Source organism: Perognathus longimembris, chromosome 6, assembly GCF_023159225.1.
Source record: "Perognathus longimembris pacificus isolate PPM17 chromosome 6, ASM2315922v1, whole genome shotgun sequence".
Classification (NCBI taxonomy): Eukaryota; Metazoa; Chordata; class Mammalia; order Rodentia; family Heteromyidae; genus Perognathus; species Perognathus longimembris.
In genome coordinates this window covers 9,035,672-9,059,277 of record NC_063166.1, presented here as the reverse complement: position 1 = coordinate 9,059,277, position 23,606 = coordinate 9,035,672, and the positions used below count along the sequence as shown (strand labels likewise).

Here is a 23,606-nt window from a genome sequence, read left to right as displayed (position 1 = left end):
TATCACTTTGAGCCACAGTGGTACTTCCTAGACTAGTGTTTAACCAAATATCCTGGCCCTGTGGCTTGGCTAAACTAATATATGAAATCAACTATCCATCCTAACATTCCATTTCAATCTTTTGTTCATGGCTAGAATTAGTCATGTGGCCCCACTCCGACACAAATGCTCAGGACGTACCATCAACTAGGTGCCTGGAACCGGGGTTGGGAGAACAATCACATTTAAGCACTATGAACCAGCACTACTCTAAATATTTTTAATCTAAGGATGAGAGAAAGTAGCAACCCGTGGTATTTTCATGGCTCTGAGATATATGAGAGAATAATTCTTGAAGACTGGGTTTAGGAGCCTTAAAAGGAAAGTTGGAAAATAGCTGGGTGAACTTGGTAGGGGACGACACACTGTCTTCTCCTCCAAATTGAGAATAGCAGGCCCTGGGGCTGAATTCTGATGATTTTTGCCTGTGGGCTCTGATGGGCCCATGTGAGAGACAGACAGAAGCAGGGGCCGATTTCCACCAGGGAGTGGGGTCTTGGATTGAGGGGTGGCTGTTGGCCTCTCCTTCCACTGATTGTCCCCCTTGAAGTTGGGAGCTGAGAGCTCACATCTGGACACAGCTGGAGCCTGTCCCAAGGAGTAGAGATGGAGGGACCACGCCAGATTTCTTCCTCTTCTGCGGAAAACATTTGGTTAGGATGGGCTGTTTTTCAAAGATGCCTGAAGCAAAGCCACATTAGCAGCCTGAGGGTGAAGCGACTCCATGTGTCTGTCTCAACGGTGGATTCTTGCCAATTCTGTGTCCCCTCGGGACAGGAGGACAGCCCAGGCCCTGAGCTTGCTTCTCAGGACGTGAAGTGGTCTATGCGGTCCCCTTGGACTGGGAGCAGCTGCCCTGAGCAGTAGCAGGACCAATCTGCCAAGGACAGAGAAGAATGGAGAGCCTGTTGTGGCAGAAGCCTGGGAACATGGCCTGGAGGGGAAGCCCACGCTGCCCGAGCTGGCAGCAGGAGGAATGGACCAGAGGGCCAGGTCACTGTGTGAACAGAGTTGTGCCAGCATCCCGCCCTGCGCAGAGCAAACGGTCCTCTAGGTCCGCTTCCTGCGCGTGGATACAGGTGCGCTCCTTTGCCTTGAACGCTCGGATAGACGCTGAAGAGCGGATCTGGGCTGCACTGAAGCCTCCCCGGAGGAGGCAGATGTTGGAGCAGCCTTGGTTCTGTCACTCATTGACAGACCACAGAAGTCCCCTGCTGGACTGTGCTCTGATCCTTGTGTTCTGCGCGTCTCTCCCGCGCTGGGTCGGGCATTTCTCCAAATGGAGCGTGCCAGGAAGGAGTTGAGAGGGTGTGCAGCGCTGGAGAGCTGGCTGGCCTATGGGAGATGGCCATCTTTGGGAAGGGACAATCGTCCAATCGTCGCCATGTCTCCTGTGCCTCGGATGCTTCGGCCACTGAACCAAAGGCTTCCTGTCTCATTCAGCGCTTGCAGGAATCCTTTGAGTCATGAAGAGTTTCCAAATGGAGTCTCAGAGGTTAACTGGCCGCCTAAGGATAACAGAGCTGATGATAAACTGCAGAGCCAAGACCAGAACCTGTTCATTCCTTCATTCATTTGTTCATCTTCCATCATTTCTTTTGTTTGTTCAACTCCGTTGAACAAGTGGCCTGCCTTGAACCAGCCAATCAACCAGTCTTGAGCCAGTGGCGATCACCAAAGACACAGCCAGGACAAAGGCTTGGAAAAGCCTAGTCCCAGCCTAACTCTGTAGCCAAGGGTCCTCACTCCCATCCCGACAGTTTGACCCTGGAGTCCATCTTGGGACGTCTGAGAGCTCTGCTGGAGAAGAATGTTCATTTCCTCTAGAAACGTTACATTTTTTTTTGGGGGGGGGGGTTTCATTTTTATAGTCATATACAAATTCTGAACCCTGTAGAATCTCCTAGCGGCGTGAGATTTTAGTCCTCAAGTGTGTGTGTGTGTGTGTGTGTGTGTGTGTGTGTGTGTGTGTGTGTGTGTACAAATGGACATCAAGTGGTTTCCTAAAATGATAGTGGTGAACTTTTGAATGCTTTGTTTTCTTCCTTACAGGAGTTTGTGCACTGTGTTCTCACAAGGCCCAGAACCCCAAAGGTCCAGAAAGGCAACATTGATTGTGCTTCAGAGAGGGAGGGATCCTCTAAAGAGAACATGGTGCCTCATCACCTCCCTTCCTTTCTCCTCCTTTCCCTCCCCTCTTTTCTAGCACATTCTATTGCTCTGGTCTCAGCTTCAGCATGGGCCCAGGGAAGAAACCCAGGGAGGATTGACCCAACTAGGAGAAAAGGAAGAATTTCTCGATGCTCTACTTCCGGTATTTCTGGCCCCTGCCAAGTCCTTATTTCTCTCTGACCCTTTACCGAGAGGACGGCTTCTCTGGGGCTGGGAAAGAAAGGGGAGTGTGGGCCTCCCTGGGACACCATGTAACTTTGCACCAAAGAGTGACGCTCACTCCCTCGCTTGCTCTGCAGTCATTTGCAACTTCTGTCATCTCCTGGGGTCTGGGGTTAGGTGAGATTGCCACCGTGCAATCCTTGACATAGAGAACTCGGGATATGATGCAAGCCCACCCACCCCACACATATCGGGGGCTCATTGTGCTGGCCTGGTTCTTTAGACGGAGCCCCCACTGGATGGGACCCCCACATACACACACCAGTGGTGGGGGGTTGTTGCTTCTTCCTCCTGCTGCTGGAGTTTAGGGTCTTGCTATGAGGTGGTTGTGGTCATACCGACTCCTACACAACATATCAGTGTGTCTCTGGCATCTAAACAAGCATCTTAGGCCTCTTTATTCATTATCTATCTGAGGCACTGGCAAACATTTCCTGTGAAGGATCGGAGAGGAAGTACTTTGAATTTGAACACCATGATGAGGTCTTTGTCTCGCTCGCTAATCATGTCTTGTTGTGGCCTGGAAGCTTCTATTGACATCTATATATGAATGGGCATGGCTGGGTTCCAGTGAAGTTGTAGTTGCAAAAGCCTGTAGGGTCCATTTTGGCTTGTGGACCACCCCTCACTAACCCGGATGGAGTTAATTTCTGTTGGAAAACATGGCTAGTACCCCATGGCCTGAGCACAATGGGGTAGGGTACTACACTTACAGGGGCATCATCTTGAACCCCATGAACATAACACTTCAACCACATGGTGCTGCCTTCCTGCCTTGCGCATGCTCCTCTCTCTCTCCCTCTCTCTCTCTCTCTCTCTCTCTCTCTCTGGTTGTTGGTCTGAGACTTGAACTCAGGGCCTGGGCACTGCCCCTTCACTTATTTTCCTCAAGGCCTGGGTGGCGCTCTATCAGTTGAGCCTTCAATTCTGCCTTTTTGCTGGTTAATTGAAGAGTCTCATGGACTTTTCTGCCCAGGCTGGCTTTGAACCTTAATCCTCAGATCTCAGCCTCCTGAGTAGCTAGGATGACAGGCGTGAGCTACCAGCACCCAGTCCTCTCCCCACTCTCTCTTTCTCTCTCTCAGTAATTGTATAAAGAACTTTCAGTTCAAAATGAGTCTTGATTAGTGTCAACCCTTTCATCCTTCTCCTCACCTCTCCCGTCCTGCTCCTCTGCTCTTCTTTCCCATGACTGCCTCATTTTGTGCGTGTGTTTTATGCTACACTTGAGAGAAATTGTTTCCTCACTTAGTCTCTACAAGGGACTCCAGCTCCTTGCCTGAGGGGGGAACATTGTTGGAATAAACTGGGATGACCTCTCCCTCTCGGAGTCTAGGCTGTCTTGGGGAGGGGTGAGGGAGGGGTGGGGGAAGGTTGGGGGGTTCGTGTGTACCATTTTGAGAAATCAGAATGTCACCACCTATTGAGTCCTGAAGCATCCTGTAGCTACATCCATCACTGCCACTGTAACCGAGCCATGCCTAGCCCCCTGCACCCCAAGATCAAGTGTCCCTGTTTGTTTTGACACCCTGTATGGGGCCTGGGAGATCATGATTTCAAAGCAAGACTTCTTTCTTTCTTCCTAGAAGCTACTGAAAACCGGGCAGGGGCTCCCATGTTAGCACTTTCAGATAATTAAAAAAGCAAACAGCGATCTCTGACAGAGATGGCTCTGCAGCCGGGAACAGAGGCGCTTGCCCTGCATGCTGGAGAGGCTGTCCCCCACCTGAATAGATGAGCTTCGAGAGGTGTGTGTGTGTGTGTGTGTGTGTGTGTGTGTGTGTGTGTGAGAGAGAGAGAGAGAGAGAGAGAGAGAGAGAGAGAGAGAGAGAGAGCACAGCCCACCTGCTGATGCCTTCTCAGCCAGACAAGGTGCCCAGGAGAGCACACGGGTGGGGAGGAAACTCTTGGCAGGGTGCAGAGCCCAGCGCCTCCTCTTCCCCGCCCCTCCGGGATGTGGTTGGACAGGGAGAAGGCGTGGAGCTGGGCCAGCTGGCTGGGGCCTGAGAGAAGAGGCACAAAAGAGACATCCTTGGGACTTGCTAGTCCGTTTGGTAGGCAGGTTATCCCCACTGTCTGTCTGCCTCTTGGCCAGAATGGGACAGGAGAGGGACCCTGCCCTGCTCTCAAATGGTGAAATGGCCCGAGTAAATGGCGTGGCCTTTGTGAACCTTCACTTCCCATGGCAAATGGAGCTGCTGCCTTTTATTGAATGTGTCTGGAAGGTGCGGCTATGTTGGTAAATACTCATGGAAGCGCACAGCACGCCTGGCTTCATGAACCCCGCTTCCTTCTCCTTCAGATATCTGTCTTGGTTCAGCTGCTCTGCTGGGGATCTGGCCACCCTAAAACATGGTGGGGAGAAGTCAGAGAGTTGCACCTATACCAAGAGGCCCAGGGAGGAAATGGCGGTATGGTTAGCTCTTGGTATCTGGGGTGACTGGAAAAACATGGCAAGTACCCCAACTGGCCGTTGGTTATGGATACTTTATGACCTTTCTCTGTACCCTTGGGAATCTCAGGAGTTTGTCTTTCTGTGAGTCAGTGCCTCACTTCCTTGCTCATGGGGCGAGGCCCATTAGTGAGCAGTGACCCGCTGCCTGGCAGAAACCAGGCTCTCAAATGGTGCATCTGGGTGGTGTCCTGAAACTGGGCTTTATGGGGGGCTCAGTTCTCTCTCCCTCCCTCCTTCCCTTCTCCTTCCTTCCTTCCTTCCTTCCTTCCTTCCTTCCTTCCTTCCTTCCTTCCTTTCCTCCCTCCCTCCCTCCCTCCCTCCCTCCCTCCCTCCCTCCCTTCCTTTGCATTTCATATGGTAAACTTCCAAGGGAAAAATAGAAATAAAGACCAGAAGAATTTGTAAGTTTCCAGAATCGTAGAGATCCTATTGGAAAGAGAGAGATGGAATCGCTTCAACCTTAGTTGAGTTCCTCCCAATACTTAGGGAAAAGATTCACTCTTGAATCTTGGCTACTATTTTGGTCATTTCTAATATGTGTTTACTTTGTTTTTTTTTTTCTTTTTTTTTGGTCCCAGAGCAGAACTTGGATGCAGCACCGGATGTCCTTGCTCATCGGCTAACCCTCTACCAACGGAGCCATGCCTCCAGCCCTCAATGTTTATTTTTCTGTTGTGTTTTGGTCACCCTTTCTAGCACATACCCTATCTTTGGCAGAAGGAACCTGCCAGCGTTTAGCTGCTCTGCTGTGAGTTGGATGGAAGGGGTTCGAGACACAGCTCAGACCTGAGTTGGCAGAGGGTCCCGGGACAGGACTTGGCTTGCGTCTAGGACATCGCCATCTTCAACTACATGTAGTCAACCGTGTTCTAAATACCTTGGCCCTGTCGGGGGGGGGGGGAGGGGGCAGGCAGAGCAGTGCCTCTGCAGCAGGAGTCTGAGAAAGGGGTTGCTGAGTTCACGCGACGGAGGCCCAGCATCCTGGGAGGAACAGGGGCTCCTTCCCAGAGTCAGGTGATGGGGGCTGAGTGTGTGGAATGACACTTCCTTGCTTCTGGGAAGAGCGGCTCTCACACCTCTGCTCCGTATGGGTGCTGGGGGGGGTGCCCTGGGCTTCAGAGGCAAATGGTCCCCAGCTCCTCTCCGCGGGGTCTCCATGCTATAGCTGCTATTCAGCTCGCCACTCTTTTTTTCTTTTTCTTTTTTAAATCGGTCCTTGGGCTTAAACTCAGGGCCTAAGCACTGTCCCTGTGCCCTTTTGGGTCGAGGCTAGTGCTCTACGGTTTTGAGTCACAACACCACTTCCGGTTTCCTGGTGGTTAAATGGAGATAAAAGTCTCACGGACTTTCCTGCCTAGGCTGACTTTGAACCATGATCCTCAGATCTCAGCCTCCTGAGTAGCTGGCATCGCAGGCCTGAGTCCCACTGTACTGAAGCTCTGTGTCTGTTTCCATGGCTTTCTGGGTCAGTCCGGCCGGGGGATGGGCTCTTAGGGAAGTGGCTGAGAAATGAGAACACGGTGAGACATTGGAGCGATGGGACAAGGCTCTGGCTAAAGTCACGGTCCTTCTGTTTGGTCTCTGTGATCTGGAGACACAGGGTTCATTAGCCCTGTACCCGGGGACTCCCCAGGCCGGGGTCAAGCGGGTTTCAGGACTCCCGGAGCTGAGTTCTGGGTCCTGAGCCTTCCAATGCTGCGATCTGTATTTTCTTTCTTTGTCAGTAAGGACAGAGTGACTCTCCTGTCCCCGGAGCAGCCCTGTGGCTCTGGCAGCCCAGCTGAGAGGCAGGCCACGTGGGAATAGCTGGGAAGCAAGTTCAGGCCTTGGGTCCACCTCCTCTGAGGCCAGGATGTGGCGTGGGACCCGGGCAGGCAGCGATTCCCACTGCTCAGCAACTGCCCTTCCCAGAGCTCCAGGCCTAGGCAGCCTCTCGCAGCGGGAGGGGTGGGGGAGAATCCAGCTGCCCGGGGTCAACACCCCCATCAGCACCAGGGTAGCTCCACACATACGCACCTCTCACAAGCATGCCACACCTGGAGAGCTGCCAGGGGCCTGCAACCCAGCCCAGCTTTGATGGGGGGCTGGGGGCAGAGGGGGTGGGGTGGGGAAGAGTCAAGGGTTAACCATTTCAGGCCCTGCCTGGGTCAACCTGACCCTGGGGCCCTCTGATCAGCTAGCATTCCTCTGATCACGTGTCAAGGACAGGAGTGGCCACACGTTATCGACGTGGGGGTGGAGTCATCGGCTTCATTGCTCAGAAGAGTCAATCTGGGTGGGTGGAGGTATGTAACCTGCCTAAAATTCATGCCCTTCCCGCCTTTATCACAGGATCTATTATGTGCCCAGTAGTGTATCCAGGCTTCCTGGCTACTGCAATGGATGATGGGTAGAATTGTCCCATGGAGCTTACGTTCTCCTGGCAGAGAGAAAACCCCTGTGCCAAACAGCCTGTCTGACGGCGATGAGTCTGAGTGGGAAATGAAGGCAGATGGGCGTAGGCAGAGCCAGGGTTGGGCCTGTGCACTCGAAGGTGACCTTCTAAAGAGGGTGTGCCATCATCTGCATGTGCCCTAGTCACTGTGTCCTGCTTGATGAAGCAGATGAGTGTCCAAATTTTCATGTTCAGATGGGGACATTGAGGCCCGGTAACTTGCCAGGCTGGGACTTGCAGGCAGGTGGTCTGACTCTCCTCTCCAGTCCTGGCTGTCCCCTGTGCCCTCCTGCCAAGGTCACAAAGACAGCAAGTGGGCAGAGGGCTGCCGAGACCCGGTAGATCTCAGCCAGACGGGGCAGGGGCAGAGGGGTCACGGGAGGGCTTGCTAGGTAAAGAGAAGCGCACTTACAGAGTATAAGGAGGAGGGCCCGCTCATTTTCTCTCCTGAAAGTGAGAACTCCTGTGTCTCCGGACTCCAAATCCAGTGCCCTCCTCCCCTGTACCCTGCAGGAGGGCAGAGGCTTTTCATAGCTCCACCATGTGTGCGACACGGCACCTGGTTATGAAGGAGGGACGAGGTGCTCAATTGTGAATGAATGAACAAATGAATGAAATGTGAAGAAAGGGACTTCTGCAATCATGCATGGTCCCTCTGTTATGGTTTGGATACGAAATGCGCATGCGTGGACTGTTTGGTCCCCAAGCTGGATAGCCAGTATTTTGGAAGGTTCTAGAAACTTGAAGGAGAAGGGGCTAGCTGGGGGAAGCTGGTCACCGAGAGTCTGTCCTTGGGCGCTGTGTCTTGTTTTGAGACCGTCTCTCGTTGCTGTCTCTGCTTCCTGTCGGCCATGAGGCCACAAGCTCCCACCGCCTCGATGCTCTGCCTAAACGGGCACAGGGTACCACGCGACCACAGACCAGACACTGAAACCGTGACAACCCACTTAAACACTTCCTTCCTCAAACTGCTTACGCTGGGCATTCTGTCACAGCTACGCTTCCATAGCTGATGTAGAGGAAAAGCCCTACGCCTGGCTATGAAAGGATAGCCATGGGTTGGCAAAGATGGCAGAGAGGGTCTTGTGGTTGGGTGGGGGTGGCCATTGGTATCTCTCCCCTCTTGGGATGTTCTCACCAGGTGACCAGGGTGACACTGCCTTGCAATGGCCATCTTTGGGAAGCCTGGCGAGGGAGGTGGGAAGTCATGAAGACACAGGTCTGTCTGGAGGGATGATGGTTCCCCCTTTGTGTCTCGCTTTTTTACCCCCGCCCCCCCGCGCCCCCTCCCCCCCAGCACTTAGATCCAGAGGCATTGCTGGGATTCTTGGAGTCCCCGAGGGAGGGATGGGGGTGGGGAAAGCTTAAACAAATGAGTCTGGACACTGGCATGTGGAGTGTGGCCCAGAGAGCAGGGGAGGAGGGGCCGGGGAAGCAAATTGCAAGCTTTAGAGAGGAGGAGGTTCTATTTTGGGTGCCTGCATCCCAGCCCCTCTGCCGGCCACACTGCACCAACCCTTGTCCTCTGCCCACGGACTCACCCCTTCCCGGCCCTCCCCACGTCTGGGTCTTGGCCTCTGCTCTATTTCTAGCTCCCATCCCTGCGTGCGGGTGCGGCGTGTCTTGGTTCCGTTTGGTGTTGAGTTCTGTCTCCTAGCGGTTTTGCTTGCATCCTACCTTCCCTCCCCCAGGCTTCTCAAGGAAGCCATCCCTGAAGTCCAACAGGAAAGAGGAGAGCTGCCCATGTGACTGACCACACCCTGTGATGGGGGGGTGGAGGGGTGGGAGAGCCCCAGGTGTCCTCTTTCAAGTCACAAGAACACCTGAACTCCGTGTCACTCATGGCCCTATTCAACAGCTGCAGAAGCAGAGCCCTGGACAGGCTGGGGGAACCAGGCAAGGCCGTAGGTCCGTTGGAGGCAAAGCCATGCCTATCACCAGCCTGACGAGTCCACCAGTCACGCCCGTGGAGTCTCCACTGTACACCAGAGACCGTGGGGAGCGGGTGAGAAAGCCGCTTGCCGCTCCCCACCTTGAGATTCGTGTGTCGGGTGGGGAAGGAGTAAGCGGCGAGGAGAGAGGAGAGCCGGGAAAGCCAGGGGTGGGCGCAGGCAGGGAGCGTGTGGAGTGGTTTTGACCCAAGGCCGCGAGAACGAGAGGAGAGCAGTAGAGTGCATTTGGGCTCAGACCAGGGAGGGATGATAGCGCCCGGCAGAGGCAGTTCTGCACTTACAGAACATGCCAGCCCGGACCCTGGTGAGGCGAGGGCAGTGCTACGGCCTGACCCCCCGGACTCTGCACACGGGGTCCCTAATGACCATGACACAGCCACACCCGGAGCGCCCCAGAGGAGCTGGGGTCCACTCCACTCAGCGGGCACAGGAAGCACTGCTGGGGAGAATTACCTGATGTGGAGGAGACTGGCTAATCTAGGAAATAGAAAACTCTGTGTGTGTGTGTGTGTGTGTGTGTGTGTGTGTGTGTGTGTGTGTGTGTGTGTGAGAGAGAGAGAGAGAGAGAGAGACAGACAGACAGACAGACAGACAGAGACAGGGACAGAGAGACAGACAGAAAGAGACAGAGAGAGACAGAGGCAGAGAGATTGGACATTAAAACCCTGAAATGAGAGCAACAGGTATCAAACTCCCTGCATTCACCTGGGAATCCCCAAGTTCTATATAATCATCTTGCCTTCACTGGGATATTTCAAGTTTGCTGTGACCACACAGGTTTAGGAGGGGGTGTTCCTTTGCCCGGTGTCGTGGGGTATTTTGGCAGAGACCTGATGCTTTCAGCAAACTTTGTGGAGGAGAAAGGGCTGAAGGGTCTGGGTTCCTTGGGTCTTCGTGAAAACCCTTACTTATTCTCATTTCATTTATTTTTTGAATTTTTTTTTATTACCTTTAAGTTGTACAAAGGAGTTGCCATTCACCAAAGCCGTTTGTGGATACAGTGAATTCTGATCTTTTCAACATTCTCATCCACGCCTCCGACCCACTGTTTCCCTTACTTTAATTTTAGGTTATATACTGATTTTTTTTTTGGCCTTTTAACAAAGCAGTTTAGGTATGCTGTACACTGCCTCTTGATCTAGGTACTTCTGGGGAGTGAATCTCTTTCTCACACTTCTTTCCACATTCCCTTTAGACTTCATTCATTCGGGGAGATCTGTGAGGACTAAGGACACATTGTCTGTATGGCCCTGTGCCAGAAGCTGTTCTTATGACCCCTGAATCTCAATGGGGTGGGGTTCATTGTATATACATGTGTATATATGTATATATACACACACACACACACACACACACACATATATATATGCTGACGCAAAAAGAAAAATCAAATAATGTAAGCACCACAAGGTAGTCTCTTAGCGCTCTTTGTGTTTGGGGGAAGCTGGGGGGGGGGGGCGGGTAGCCCAGGTAGGAGAGGTCAGGAAGGAAGGATGCTTAGAGGGAGTGGTAACTGCATGGTGGGGGGGGGGGGTTGGGCAAGGAGGCCGAGGCGGGCCCTGGAGACCACGGTATGGAGGAATAACCACGAGAACCCAGAGACTGGAGACAGAACCTTCCCTTAGGACAGGATATTCCCAAGCCAAGATATCCTCCCGCTTTTATGCATTAACCATTGTGGAAGGTTTGAAACATGTACGATCTTCCTGCCAGTTTAATGGAATGTTATCAGCCCTACTGCTGCGCTGTGCCTTAGGACTGATAGGACAGTCAAGAATTCAGAAAAATCCAGCAATTCAGGCAATCCGTCAGCTCTTATCAAGTTCCCCAGGGTACGTGAGGGAGTAGGAGACAGGGACATCCATGCCCTCTGGGAGTATCAGTCCCTGGAGAAATGGGAGGAGAGAAGGGGGGAGCCTGTGATTGGAAACTGGGGAGCTGGGAGTGGAGGAGTTAGGTGTTTGGGGAGAAAGGATCTGGCCAGGAACAGCCCAGCAATGACTGATCAGTACATCAGGGCCCAGCGGGCAGGAAGCCACCCGGATTAAAAGTAACTTGTCCCTGTTTGGTTCTGCCCCTTCGAGGACTGTGGGTAGGTAACCCTTTTGGGAACACGTAAGGAAGGAGTGGCTTGGCTGAGCTGTATTTCCTTGGGGCACACTGTCAGCGCAGGCTGCCGGAGAGACGGGCAGGACCAGCTGTGAGGTACGTGGTGGGCCGAGTAGAGGACAAATATGCCAGGCTGCGTGTTTAAAACGCATTACAGGTTTCAGGACGGCAAACGAGTTTCAAGCCAAGCCGAGTGTGTGCCCAGCTTGCACTCCTGAGGGGCTGGGCCGTTCTGGGGTTGTGGGATGAGATGTAGGCCAGGTTGCTGGTTCTTGCTAGGGCGCGGGGCTGCTCTCTGCGAGGGTTCAGTTCTTTCCTGAATGCTGGGCGGGGAGAGGGGTGAAGGGATGGAGCCCAGGGCCCCCAGGAGATGTCGTGCTTCATGGTTTAGATTGGGGGGGAGGGGGCGCGCTCATGTCCACCGCGATGTGGCTATCTCTGTGTCACGGAAAGGCTGCTCTTGAGTTTGGGGTTTCGTCAGATGCGGGGGAGGTGCACCTGTTTTTATAAACAAGTTTTCTCACTTGGGTGAGACGCTGGCCACCTCTGAGCCTGAGTTTTCTTGTATGTATGAATAGATAACATAACACTGTTTTGCAAGACGGCTAGGGCGGCTCAATGGAATATTAAGTATCCGATTTTTGAGTCTGGCCTTGCTCTTAGCAAAGTTAGTATCCTTCTTTCTAGAAATGCATCGAATTTTTGTTTTTATTATTTTAGTCGTGGGCGATCGGAATACGTTGGGATATACTATTCTTATCAATTTGGTTTTTCTTTTCTTTTTTTTTAAATTCTTCTTATTTCAGGCTTCATAGAAGATTAGCTAACACATATTGCCCTGATTTTAAATAGCAGAGGGAGATGCTGGCGCGCACACAGACACACACACACCACATACACACACACACACACACCAGCTGAGTGGAAGGTGGCTAGAATTAGATGGCGTGTTATAGGAAAAAGCTCTAGTTTGGCCATCGGGTTTTGAACCCGAGTCCTCACGCACCCAAAGTCCTGGTCTCACTGGGTCGCCCTGAATGAATGGTGGACCATGAGAATGCAGTCTCTTTCCTGGTCACGTGAGCGCCCTTCGGATGGCCTACTCCCGGGCCACCCTGAGGGTCACAGGGACCCAAAGCAGAGAGAGGCAGAAAGCATTTCCCTCCAGCGTTTCCTAAGTATGGCGCTTGGGAAATTCCTGTATAAAAAGGGGGCGGGGGCGAGCTGGTGAGAAACGGGCCTGCGGGGGCTTTTCATTGAGGGAGGCATTTCCTCTCTTCACTGGGGTGGGAAGCTGACGGCCAGGCTCTTGTTTCTGCTTCGTCTAGAAAGTCAGGGCACTCCTGGGAGTTTGCTTCTTGGAAGGTAACACACATAAAACACACAGCATACACAAATATATTTACATACACCACACACACAGCACCAACACATACACACCACACTACGTGCACACAGACACTCACCACACATGCACATACACCACCAACATATACATACCCCCACCACATACACACCTACAACCTGTATACACACACACACACACACACACACACACACACACCCCCTCTCTGTAATACACAGCCACCTGTTAGTACACATTAATCCCTGGCCCCCCTTTGGCTCCTTCTGTCCTGCAGCCTTTGCTGAGTATCCCTTACGGTTGTTGCCCAGTGCACAAAGATCAGACATTGCCTTCACCCCGTGGTACCCATTTCACATCCTCCTGATGCTTTGCCCTGAAAATGGCACATCACGGTTACCGTTCCCAATCCCCACGCCACGAGGGACTGCTGTTCTTATCTCCCAGGGGCTCTGGCTGCAGTCAGTCCAGCCCGGCATCCAGAGGCTTCCAGAAGGAGCCAGATTTGTGCCTGTGTGTGCTCCCCCGGGCTTCTCCCCCATCCCTCACTCAGCGCTGGGGACCCCTCGGCTTCTCTTCATGCTTGTGTGGGCTGAGCCGTGAACCGTGGCCATCGCTGTAAGCAGCCAGGGGCCAGGGGAGAGGATGAAGGCTCAGCTTGAGGACATCACCCCCATTCCCTGCCCCACCTTGTCCCTCTCCATAGGCAATTGTTAAGTTTCTAAAGGTTTGTTGTTTTCTAGAACTTTAACTAAGTGGCATCACATACGATGTACTCTTCCCCTCCCCCCCTCCCCCCCCCCCCCCCGCCAGTTCATTTTGCTTAGCATCTTATTCTGTGGTTCAACCACAAGGGGCATGAAGCAAGAACTCATTCTTTTTTCCTTGCTGAGTAGTATGCTACCATACATTTTATCGACTCATCCATTAGTGAACATTTGGGGTGCTTCTGGTTCGGAGCTGTGACATACAAAGCTGTGCTGAGCATGCATAAAGACTCCGTTGTGTTGGCATAGTGTCTCATTTCTCTGGGACAAATATTGAGGAGTGGAAAAGGGGGGGACTCTTAGGTAGATGTGTATGTAACCTTCTAAGTTGCCGTACCCCTTTCCATTTCCACCGTCAGCAGTGCGCATGGCGAGGTTCCTGCTCTTCCATGTACTTGCCACCCCCATAGGATGAAGATCTGTCTCTGAGGCTCTGTGGCTATGGAACTGGTGAGCCCCACCGAGGGGCCACATCTATGTGTTGGAGGAGGTGGCTTTCAGCTTGGGTGGGGAATCTCTGAGAGCTATGGACTAAGGAAGGCAGAGCCAGGGCTCTTCTACAAATATAGCCAAGAAGCCTTTTCAGGAGGCTGGGGGGGCGGGGGCGAGGGGAGATTAGCCCTGGAGTCCGCATATCGCCTTGTGGGGCCTCACAGGTTTGGGAGCCCGTGCTTGGGAACGAGATGATGCATCCTTGATGTTTTGTATAAAAGATGGTGGCATGGGGATCTGAGATTCCACATGGGAATCAAAGAGCAACCCAAGGGGATTCTGAATTAGGAGATTCCTGCTCTGCCAGGCTTGAGTGGCGTCCACTGCAAATGTCCAGCACCAGTATAAATGTCCATACCAGGCTGGGCACCAGTGGCTCACACCTGTCATCCTAGCTACTCAGGAGCCTGAGATCTGAGGATGGTGGTTCCAAGCTAGCCTGGGCAGGAAAGTCTGTGAGACTCTTATCTCCAGTTAACCATCAGAAAACTGGATGTGGTGCTGTGGCTCAAGTGGTAGAGCACTAGCCTTGAGTAAAAGAGCTCAAGGACAATGCCTAGGCCCTGAGTTCAGGCCCCACACAACAAAGTCTAGTACCAAGGGTAATATCAGCTTAGAGTAAGGGTGGGAAAGTCAATGGTGGTTGAGTCCTTGACCTCTGAATGGATAATGAGCTATTGGGATGTGACTCACCTCAGTCAGCATCTTTAACACTTCGTGTATTTTGTGGCAAGTAGGATACGGGGTTTGACTTACTCATTGATAGACAAGGCCCAAAGAAACTGTGTTCTCATGCCCACCAGCATTTGGGGTAGACTGTTAGAGCACTGTTACATTCGATCCTAGTTCCCTCCATTCTTTTTCTCTTACTAGTAACATTTTTTTTCATGGGAAAACAATGAAAATTGCCAGGAGCTGGTAACTTACACCTGTAATCCTAACTCAGGCTGAGATTTGAGCATCATAGTTTAAAGCCAGTGTCGGCTGGAGAGTCCCTGAGAGTCTTATCTCCAATGAACCATTGGCAAGAGGGAAGTGGACCTGTGTGACTCAAATAGTAGGGTTTTGAGAATAGCAAACAGCAACAACAAAAATAAATGAAGGGAGAGCACCCAGGCTCTGAGTTCAAGCCCTAGAACCAGCATACACACACACACACACACACACACACACACACACACACACACACACACAATCATCATCATCATCAACACTCAGGGTAAGAAATTTGGAAAACTCCAGAAAGAAAACCATAAAGAAAATCACCAAAAACTTCAGAGGCGATTATGACACCAGGGTGTGCATATGCGTGTGTCTGTCTGTCTGTCTATCTGTGCATCCTTATGGACTGACTATCCAACCACTTCCTGCGAACCTGTCCTTGTGCTTTACTATTGTGGTGTTTCCCGTCTTTCACAGTGTCAGTAACCCTGAGGTGGTCTTCCGGTCCCGAGTTTTGGGAGCATCTCTGTTCTGTACAAGCCGCCCCCCGCCCCCCCCGCCCCGGCAATGTAAGTGAGCAGCAGGCTTAGGTGTTCAGAACTTCCTCTGAGATGAGTTCTGCAAGCATTTCTAAGGCTCAGCCATTTGTCTTTCCCTCATCAGAACTATGTCCGCACTGTGGTGTATATTTGTTTCATCGTCTCCCTTCCAAACCAAACCTCATTCCTCTTTCCTGTGTGTTTTCCCAGCTCTTAGCACAGTACTCGGTTGGGCAGCAATTATTAGTTAGAACGAATGAATGGACAGAGGAACTTGCATGAGCAGAATGAGGGGCGCCTCGGGGTGAGCTTGAATCTACCTTTCCGGCCTCACTTGCTTTCTAAGCAACAGCTCTCCTTCCATCCCCGCCCTTTCCCCAACTCTGCGTTTCCCACTGTTGTCCAGGATTTACGACCAGCCAGGCTCTGGGCTGCAGCTAGGTTTGTTTGTTTGGTGTACCTTGAGGTGTAAGAGGGCACAGTGAGCCAGGGAACGCCCAGCCCAGGGGTCCGGAGTGTGGAGCGCCAGGTGCGTGGATGCAGAAGCGCTTCAGGTAGGCTCCTCCTTCAAGAACCTCCGAGATCCCACCCTTAAAAGTGACAAAAATGCTTGTGGTCCTGGAACCCCTGGGAGAAGTAGACCAGGAGGACTGATCAGTGGGGGCTTCTGGCAGCCCTGGGTCACAGGATGGTGGGGTTCTCCGGTGAGACCACGAGAGGTGCGTAGGAGGAAGCCATTGGCTGGAGCCCCCTTACCACTCCCACCAAGGCACCTATCTGCCTGGCCTGGGGGCGGAGCTCGGCTTCCTGGAAGCAGGAGGGGATGAGGCAATGTGTTGGAGTGCCTGGAGTGTTTCCCTTTGGCCAAGAGCCCCAGACCTCTGGCTCAAGCGTGTAGCAGAGCTATGGGTGTTGAAATTCCTTCTCCTCTCACTTCACAACGGCTGGCCAAGAGCTCCCGTGGGCTCCTGTCATTCGTAGTTTGAGTCCTTGCTTCTGTGTGTCCAGTCTACGTCCCATTAAGGTCTCTCATCCTGACACATATGTCAGTGTATGTGTCTGATGTCCATCACCTCCTCTCCATTTGAAGCAGTCCAGGGCCTCATTCCTTTTGTTCCCCCAGAGTCGCATCCTAATCACTCCCTCCTGTTTTTTCCCCTGTATAGTGTCCCCCACATATTCCACCAGAAATGTCTGTTGGAACCCTCACTCTGATTTGGCGTGGCATTCCTCTGTTATAAACCAACACAATCAGCAGCCCAAACCCAAGCCCTCAGCCTTCCATGGCTTCCCCTTCCTTGGCCTGGTGCTCCAAGCTTTTCTTCATTTTTCCCTCAGTCTTGTGTCCCTGGCTCCCCCTGGGCTTTGGTTGATGCCGAGTCCTCGTCCCGACACACCCTTGTTGAAATGGCTTCTTGGAGATCCTCACTAGCACGTGCCAATGTCCTTTCTACCTCAAAGCCTGGTTGCAACATCATTCCTTCAGGTAAAGGATCCAGACCAACCCAGGCAGAAAGTCATTCCTTCTTCTTTCCAGGGGTCTCTCGGATCCTTCCCTGCCTGCATCCTAGCTGCTTGTGCAGATCTCTCCCCAACAAGAAGATTAACTAGGTGAGGGTGAAATGTCTAAAAAACCTAGAAATTGCTTTGTAATTTGTAGTCACTCAGCAACAGTGGATGGAGGTAGGAAGAGGTGATGGATGACAGAGGAATGGATGGATGGATGGACGGATGGAGGGTAGGTAGATAAGTGGGTGGATGGATGATGGATGTGATTGATGCGTGATGGATGGATGATCAGATGGATGATGGGTAGAAGGATGAGTGGATGGATAGGTGGATGGGTAGGTTGATGGATGATGGATAGATGGATAAGTGGAATGGGTAGGTGGGTGAATGAGTAGATATAAAGACTGCTTGATCAATGTCTTAGAGAGTTACTACATCTTTGATTCCTGCCTATGGAAAAATTGACTGGAAAATTGGTTACTTTCACTCTTACTCTGTAGTCGAAGACAGTTATGGGGGCTAGCGGGGCAGGTTTCAGCTTTACCTTTTCCTGTGGGACACTATTTCCCCCCTCTTTTCCTCAGTCTTGGTGGCTTCTCTGTGAACTCCCACCCCTGGCTGGCACAGAAGAGTTCTGGGATGGACAGCATTTACTTTTGCTTTCTCTGTCTCTCCCAGAGCACATAAGTGGCTGTTAACATAGATCCTCCCGTCCTGGGAAGAGAACTCTTTTCTGAGCCCTGCTGAGACTCATAATGCCTGTCAGAAAGTCAGGTAGCTCATAGCCTGCCTGAGGCCTCTGGTAGTGGTGCTCTGCTAGGGAGACAGGCCTGGTCCCCCTTGACCACATAGGCTAGTGTTGTCTGGGAGCTGGACACATGAAAGTTGGTCTGCCTTCCATTTCCTGTCCTAGCCAGAGGTGCTCTTAATCCCAGTATCCCTTGCCACAGAATGCTAAATGGGGACAGAACCCTGGATTCTTGGTTAGCATCTTTCTGAACCTAGATTCCCTCATCTGTAGGAAAGGGAGGTGGAAGTCCCAGATAAACCTGGAACATGGCAGGTGCTTACTCCGTGGTGATGATCATTTTAGTGTGTTCAGAATCACTGGGTGTGGAGCCCAGCATTTGTGACTCAATGAACCAGACAGGACAAGCGAGGAGCCCACTGTGACATGTTAAGTCGAACTGGACGGATGCTGATGTGGATTAAAGATAATTAGGTACTGTCCATTACACAGGACCCAACCTAATAACACAGAGACCAACAGGCTGTTTTGATGAGCCAGGTAGTAAACATTCTTAGCTATGTGATGCCCATGGTCTCTGTTACTTTGCAAATAGCCAATAGTCAGTACTTGAATTAACATGACTGTGGGCCACTAACACCTTTTACAATGACATTCTATGGCTGGAGTGTAGCCCTACAGTAATTTGCTGAGGTTTACGATGCTTATTATATAAAACACATCCATATATAAGGAAACTCTGAAATATGTAAGTCAGGCATTGATGTGCCTGTGAATTGCACTTGATATTTTTCAGGTATTGGTCTGAGTGTTTCACGAAATACTAGCCAATTTATGGCAGCCCCATGCCCATACTGGTCTTCTTCCCTCCATTTTAACTGATGAAGAAACGGAGGCTCAGAGAGGCGAGGTAACTTTGTGTGGAGTCACATATAGTTGGAGCTGATTGCAATTGCCCAGAATCCCCCTGCACTTGTGGGAGAGCATTGTGCATGGAGGGTTCAGACGGCATCGGGGAAGAGGTGCGTGTGCGCAGGGGCGGCGAGGCCAGGTCTGCTGCTGCCCACAGAGTGTGAGAAGCCGGTCTGTGTGGGATGAGGGCAAGGGCTGCACAGGTGGCAAAGGGGAGGAGGGTAAGCAAAGGGCCCAGTGGTACAGCCTGGGGTATAGGCATTTCCTCTGGGAGCTGGCCCTGGGCAAGGCCATTTCCTAGGTGACTCCCAGCAGCCCAGGAGGGTCGATGCTCAACTTCCTGCCTGAGAAGCAAGGAATCCTTTACATTCTTCCTTTCCAATGCAGCAGTTCTGGGAAGTTCTGGGCCCCATTCCCAGCCCTCGGCAACTGGGGAGCAGTGTCTCCACTTGTATACCCCGTCCATTCCTCTTCCTAGAGGCTTAGCCACAAAAGAACGGGGTCCCAAAGCCAGGACACTGGCCTCGCTCATGCTGTGCTCTTCCTCCTCTCCATGCCTTTGCCGACTATGCCTCTTCCCAGCCCTTGTATTCTTCCTTAATTCTCTCATCTAAGACCGACTCACCTTCTCCTGGAAGTTTATCCTGCCTTTCCCTTCACCACTTCCAGGATGGACCGGGTCACCCTGTCCAAACACCTCGCTAAGCTACCTACTTAGCAGGCCGAGATCTGAGGGTCAATGGTTTGAAGCCAGCCTGGGCAGAGAAGTCTGTGACACTCTTATCTCCAATCAACCAACAAAATGCTGGAAGTGGTAGAGTGCCAGCCTTGAGTAAAAAGGCTAAGGGAGTGTGCAAGGCCCCAGAGTTCAAGCCCCAGTACTGGTATGTACACACACACACACACACACACACACACACACACACACACACATGTAGCTTGATTCCAGTGTGCAATGAGTAGCTAGATCTTAAGTATTAGCCTTATTCTGCCTTTACTTAACTCTGAGCAATAAGCACTGACGCTATCCGGTGTCTGAAGTCCTACAGTGCAAAAGCTGCTGTGTGGAGCCATTAGGAGTCAGGGGTTGGCCGTAAGGGTGATGACTTTCATCTTTACAGACCAAATGGGAGGGATGAAGTCACGTAACAGGAGGTCCTGGCAAGCTTGGGGCAGAACGTGGGAGCAATGCTGGTACCGGATGTGGAGAGCCCTGGGGGAAGTCTTTGGGAACAGGATACAGCCAGGCAGTGGGAAAGGTCTTTGGCTGAAGCCAGCTGTTGCACAGGGAGGAAACGGAGACTCAGAGACAGTGTATGGTCCTTCAGTGCTAGCGACAGAGCTGGGAGAGGCCCCAGGCTCAGAGTTGACCCAAGTGCAGTGTATGGAGGGGCTGATTGTGATTGTGATGGACAGCATGGCAGGACCAGCCTCTGCCATCACAGGCAGTGTTAGCCTAATGGCCTGGTGTCTTAGGCTTGACAGCCTTTGTTTCAGCATTGACAGTCCTTAAGAAGGCCCCGTGCCCCAGGAAGAGAGGAGAGAGCGAGGGGATAGCACATGAAAGGCAGGTGCTACTACTGATGCGGATTGTTCCACAGAAGGGAAAACCAGGTGATGCAAGCAGCGGCTTCAAATCCCTCTAGCCTGAGTTCTAGACCCCGGGATTTCCTTCTGTCCTTGCTTTTGTTGTTCGGTTGTTTCTCTGTTCTTTGAGATGGAGTCACCATTGCTCCTCTTTCCCAAAGACTTGCAGGAATAGTTCCGGCTACCTTATCTTTCCATGCTCAACCTGGGGTTGGTGACCAGGACTAGCTTTTCCTTTCTTTTCCTTTTTAAGTTTTATTTTTATTTATCATCAACACAGAACAATCATATATATATATATATATATATATATATATATATATATATATATATATATATATGATTTGTGGAGTACAATACTTTCTTTTAATATATATGTGACTAAATCAGGGATAATTAGCATATTAATAGCATATTCAATCAAGCATTGCTTTATGTTCTTTCCTATGGGCTCAGAGCTCAGACTAAAGACAAATCCCTCTGGTCTGGATTTCCTGGGTCTTGAAGGTACCATTGGGTGATTTCTTAAGTCTGGCTGAGTTAATTCCTAAAGATCAGCTCTTGGCAGCCCCATCTGGTCTGGCGAAGGGCTGCCACGCTAGACAGAGCCGGTTTTTACCTCGTGGTGACCCGCCATGCTGGTTTCCATCCAGATGCCCTGAGATTTTTAACTTTCACGGTTTTATCGGCAACCATTGAGGAAGTGGCTATTTTGGTGATAAAGATTTTGGTGATATAGAAGAGGGATTAAGGGACATTCCCAGAGTCACCCACGGGGGAGGCAAAGCTAGGAGTCAAAGCCTAGGCTATCTGACTTCCGGGCCTCTGCTTCTGCCGTTGTCAGCAGGAAGCTGGGGTGAGGGAAATGCTGGATCAGGGTGGTGGATGATGGAAATGATTTCCTACCCATGGGGGAGAAGAGAAGCAAGCAGCCTTGGGGATCTCCTCTAGCCCTTCTTGATCTGTGGGAGCCTTTGGAACTCAATATTCTCAAGCGAACCATGAGGGTTGGGGGGTCTGGAAGGCACGATGAGACAAAGACCCAGTGACAGGGTGGGGTAGTTGTGTGTTGGAGTCCTGAGTTTTAATCCCACCTATCTCTAGCTGTGTGACCTCAGATAGGACATTTCCTCTCTCAATCTCATTTTTCTCATCATTGCCCCGAAGCTCCATGTTTTCTGAAGCTGCCTTCCTGCTGGGGTTTCAATCTTAGAGGTTCAGGTGGGACCTCATAAACAGGGAAGAGGAAAAATGACTAAGAGGGGGTTTGTTGGGAGGGGGCTTGTCTTCAGGAACGTATGCGGGGCCGGGAGCTGTCATACGGGCTGCCCCTCAGAAGCATTAATATGCTCCACTCTGCAGAGCCCATGGCCCTCTTCTGGGGGAGGGGGCGGGACTTCCTGTTAGAGGGTCTGTGTTCATTTCTTCCCACTTCCCTACCCCAGGGCCACAGCACCCCCCTTCCCACACTCAGAGGAAATGCTGAAACGTCGGAGAGCAGATATTGCAAGGAATTGACGACTCAGAGCACTCATGGCTGTGAACAGCAGGTGTAAGGCAGAACCAGGATGCGACAGCTATCGCTTACCCTCCGATTCCGCCTGGCAAGGCTTGGCTTAGCAGCCAAAGAACAAAGAAGGCTGAGGTGGGAGACTGGGAATGAGGACAGGAAGATGGGGAGAATGAAGGCAGGAAGCGGGGATCACAGGCTCTCCTAAACCCGGCCCATCCCTCCTAGAGCCTCACCATGCTGCCTGTCCAGTCTCCCTGTCTCCCCTGCGAGCTTCCTGTGCCCCGTGTCCTACCCAGCCAGCCTCCCACTGCATTTTGGAGGCTAATGAAGCAAAGGGGGGTTCACTCTGTGTTCTGCACCAATGGGCCAGAGAGCCCTTAGCCTGCCTGCCTGCCTGCCTGCAGACCAGGGGCTGTGTGAAACCATCGCCTGGGTTTTGTCTCACCACCTCATGACCTTGGCTGCCAATTCCCACTGCAACCCCCCCCCCCCCCGAGTCTCCTTTTCTTCTGTTGTTCTCAGGTCTTTGCTGCCGTGAACTAGGATGGCTATTCATCTTCCTCACGAGTGTCCAGCCCTAGGGGCTGCCCTCTCTACAAAGGTTTCTAAGTACTTACCAACTTCCAGGACTTAGATATTTCAGTCCATATTTCCTGAATGTTTAATAAGGACCCATGCTAGGCAAGTGCTCTACCTCTTAAGTCATGTGTCTGTCCCCTTCTGCTTTAGCTTATTTTTCAGGTAAGGTATCAAGCTTTTGCCTGGGCTGGCCTTGTATCTCTGTCTCCCAAGTAGCTGGGATTACAGGTGCACACTAATACACACAACCCTCACAAGTTCTTTATTAGCTATGAGGTACGGAGTGAGTGCCAGAGAGACAGAAGCTAACCAATAACATAACACCTCCTTAGATACTACACTGTACTTGAGGCTTGAGGGAGTCTATTCAAAAGACACCACAAAGTTTATAAAGATAAAAATGGAGTCAGTAGGAAGTTCTAGAATGATAATTAAAATGAATCATGACTTCTATGAGAGGCCAGATAAGATTACATTTAAGTTATTAGTTAGAGTGTTGGGCGTTGGGAAATAAAGCAGAGTTCTGTGGATGTTATGGAATCCACTAGGAATCATGGATACCATCTTTATCTTGTTTTCCTTTTTGATAAGATTTGAAAGAGCCCCGTTCCAAGGAGTTAAATAGATTTAGCATATTTGAATTTCATGGGGCTTTAGAGAACAGCTCTCAGGTTGTCTTTATGAAAAAAGAGCGTTGGGAAAGAGTCATAACGTGGATTTAGAGCTGGTGTCTGGGCTGTACCCTCATGTATCCGCACACAGCTCTGGAATCCCAGAGGTGGTCCTGTCATGGGGATTCATTTTCTTATTGTAATTGGCATTTATGTTCTTCTTATAATCAGCAATGGCGTGTGCGACAGCCATGCAGAAATTCGAACCTATTCATGATTCGGGTCCTAGAGAAATAGCTCAGTCAAGAACACTCAACAGCGATAAAAGCAGAAGCTCACATTGATATCTACAAAGTTAAAGTTCGTGCGTGGGGTGGGAAGGGGCTGGCGGGCACAGGATGCTTTTGTCCTTGGGAGGCCTCGGGGCCAGTGGTTGGTGCTACGCTAGCAACTGTGCAGCCGTTGTGTCTGGGTCAGTGTTTCTTTTTCTCAAGCCGCTCACGACTGAGCTAGACTTCCTGGGAGGCCAGCCCAGGCCTACGTCTTTCTGCTCCAATCACTGCTCAGCTGTTGGCTGGCCATCACTTCTAGTGTCTGGCCAGGTCCATGTCCTCTGTCCTTGGATGGTGTGGAAAGATGTGACCACATTTGAACAGGCTGG

The 23,606-nt window shown here is 51.4% G+C and overlaps 1 protein-coding gene across 5 annotated transcripts in view; it reads left to right on the top strand.

Moving 5' to 3' along the window:
- Daam2 (dishevelled associated activator of morphogenesis 2) overlaps positions 1 to 23,606 on the top strand; it is a 96,055-nt gene that overhangs the window by 24,590 nt on the left and 47,859 nt on the right. Inside the window, exon 1 of one of the 5 annotated variants that reach the window (XM_048347821.1) lies at positions 15,779 to 15,790. The exons of the other annotated variants lie outside the window; for them this stretch is intronic. The gene's annotated coding sequence lies outside the window, so the exon portion shown is untranslated. Of the gene's footprint in view, positions 1 to 15,778; positions 15,791 to 23,606 lie in introns of those variants that run through there. 5 annotated transcript variants of the gene reach the window in all.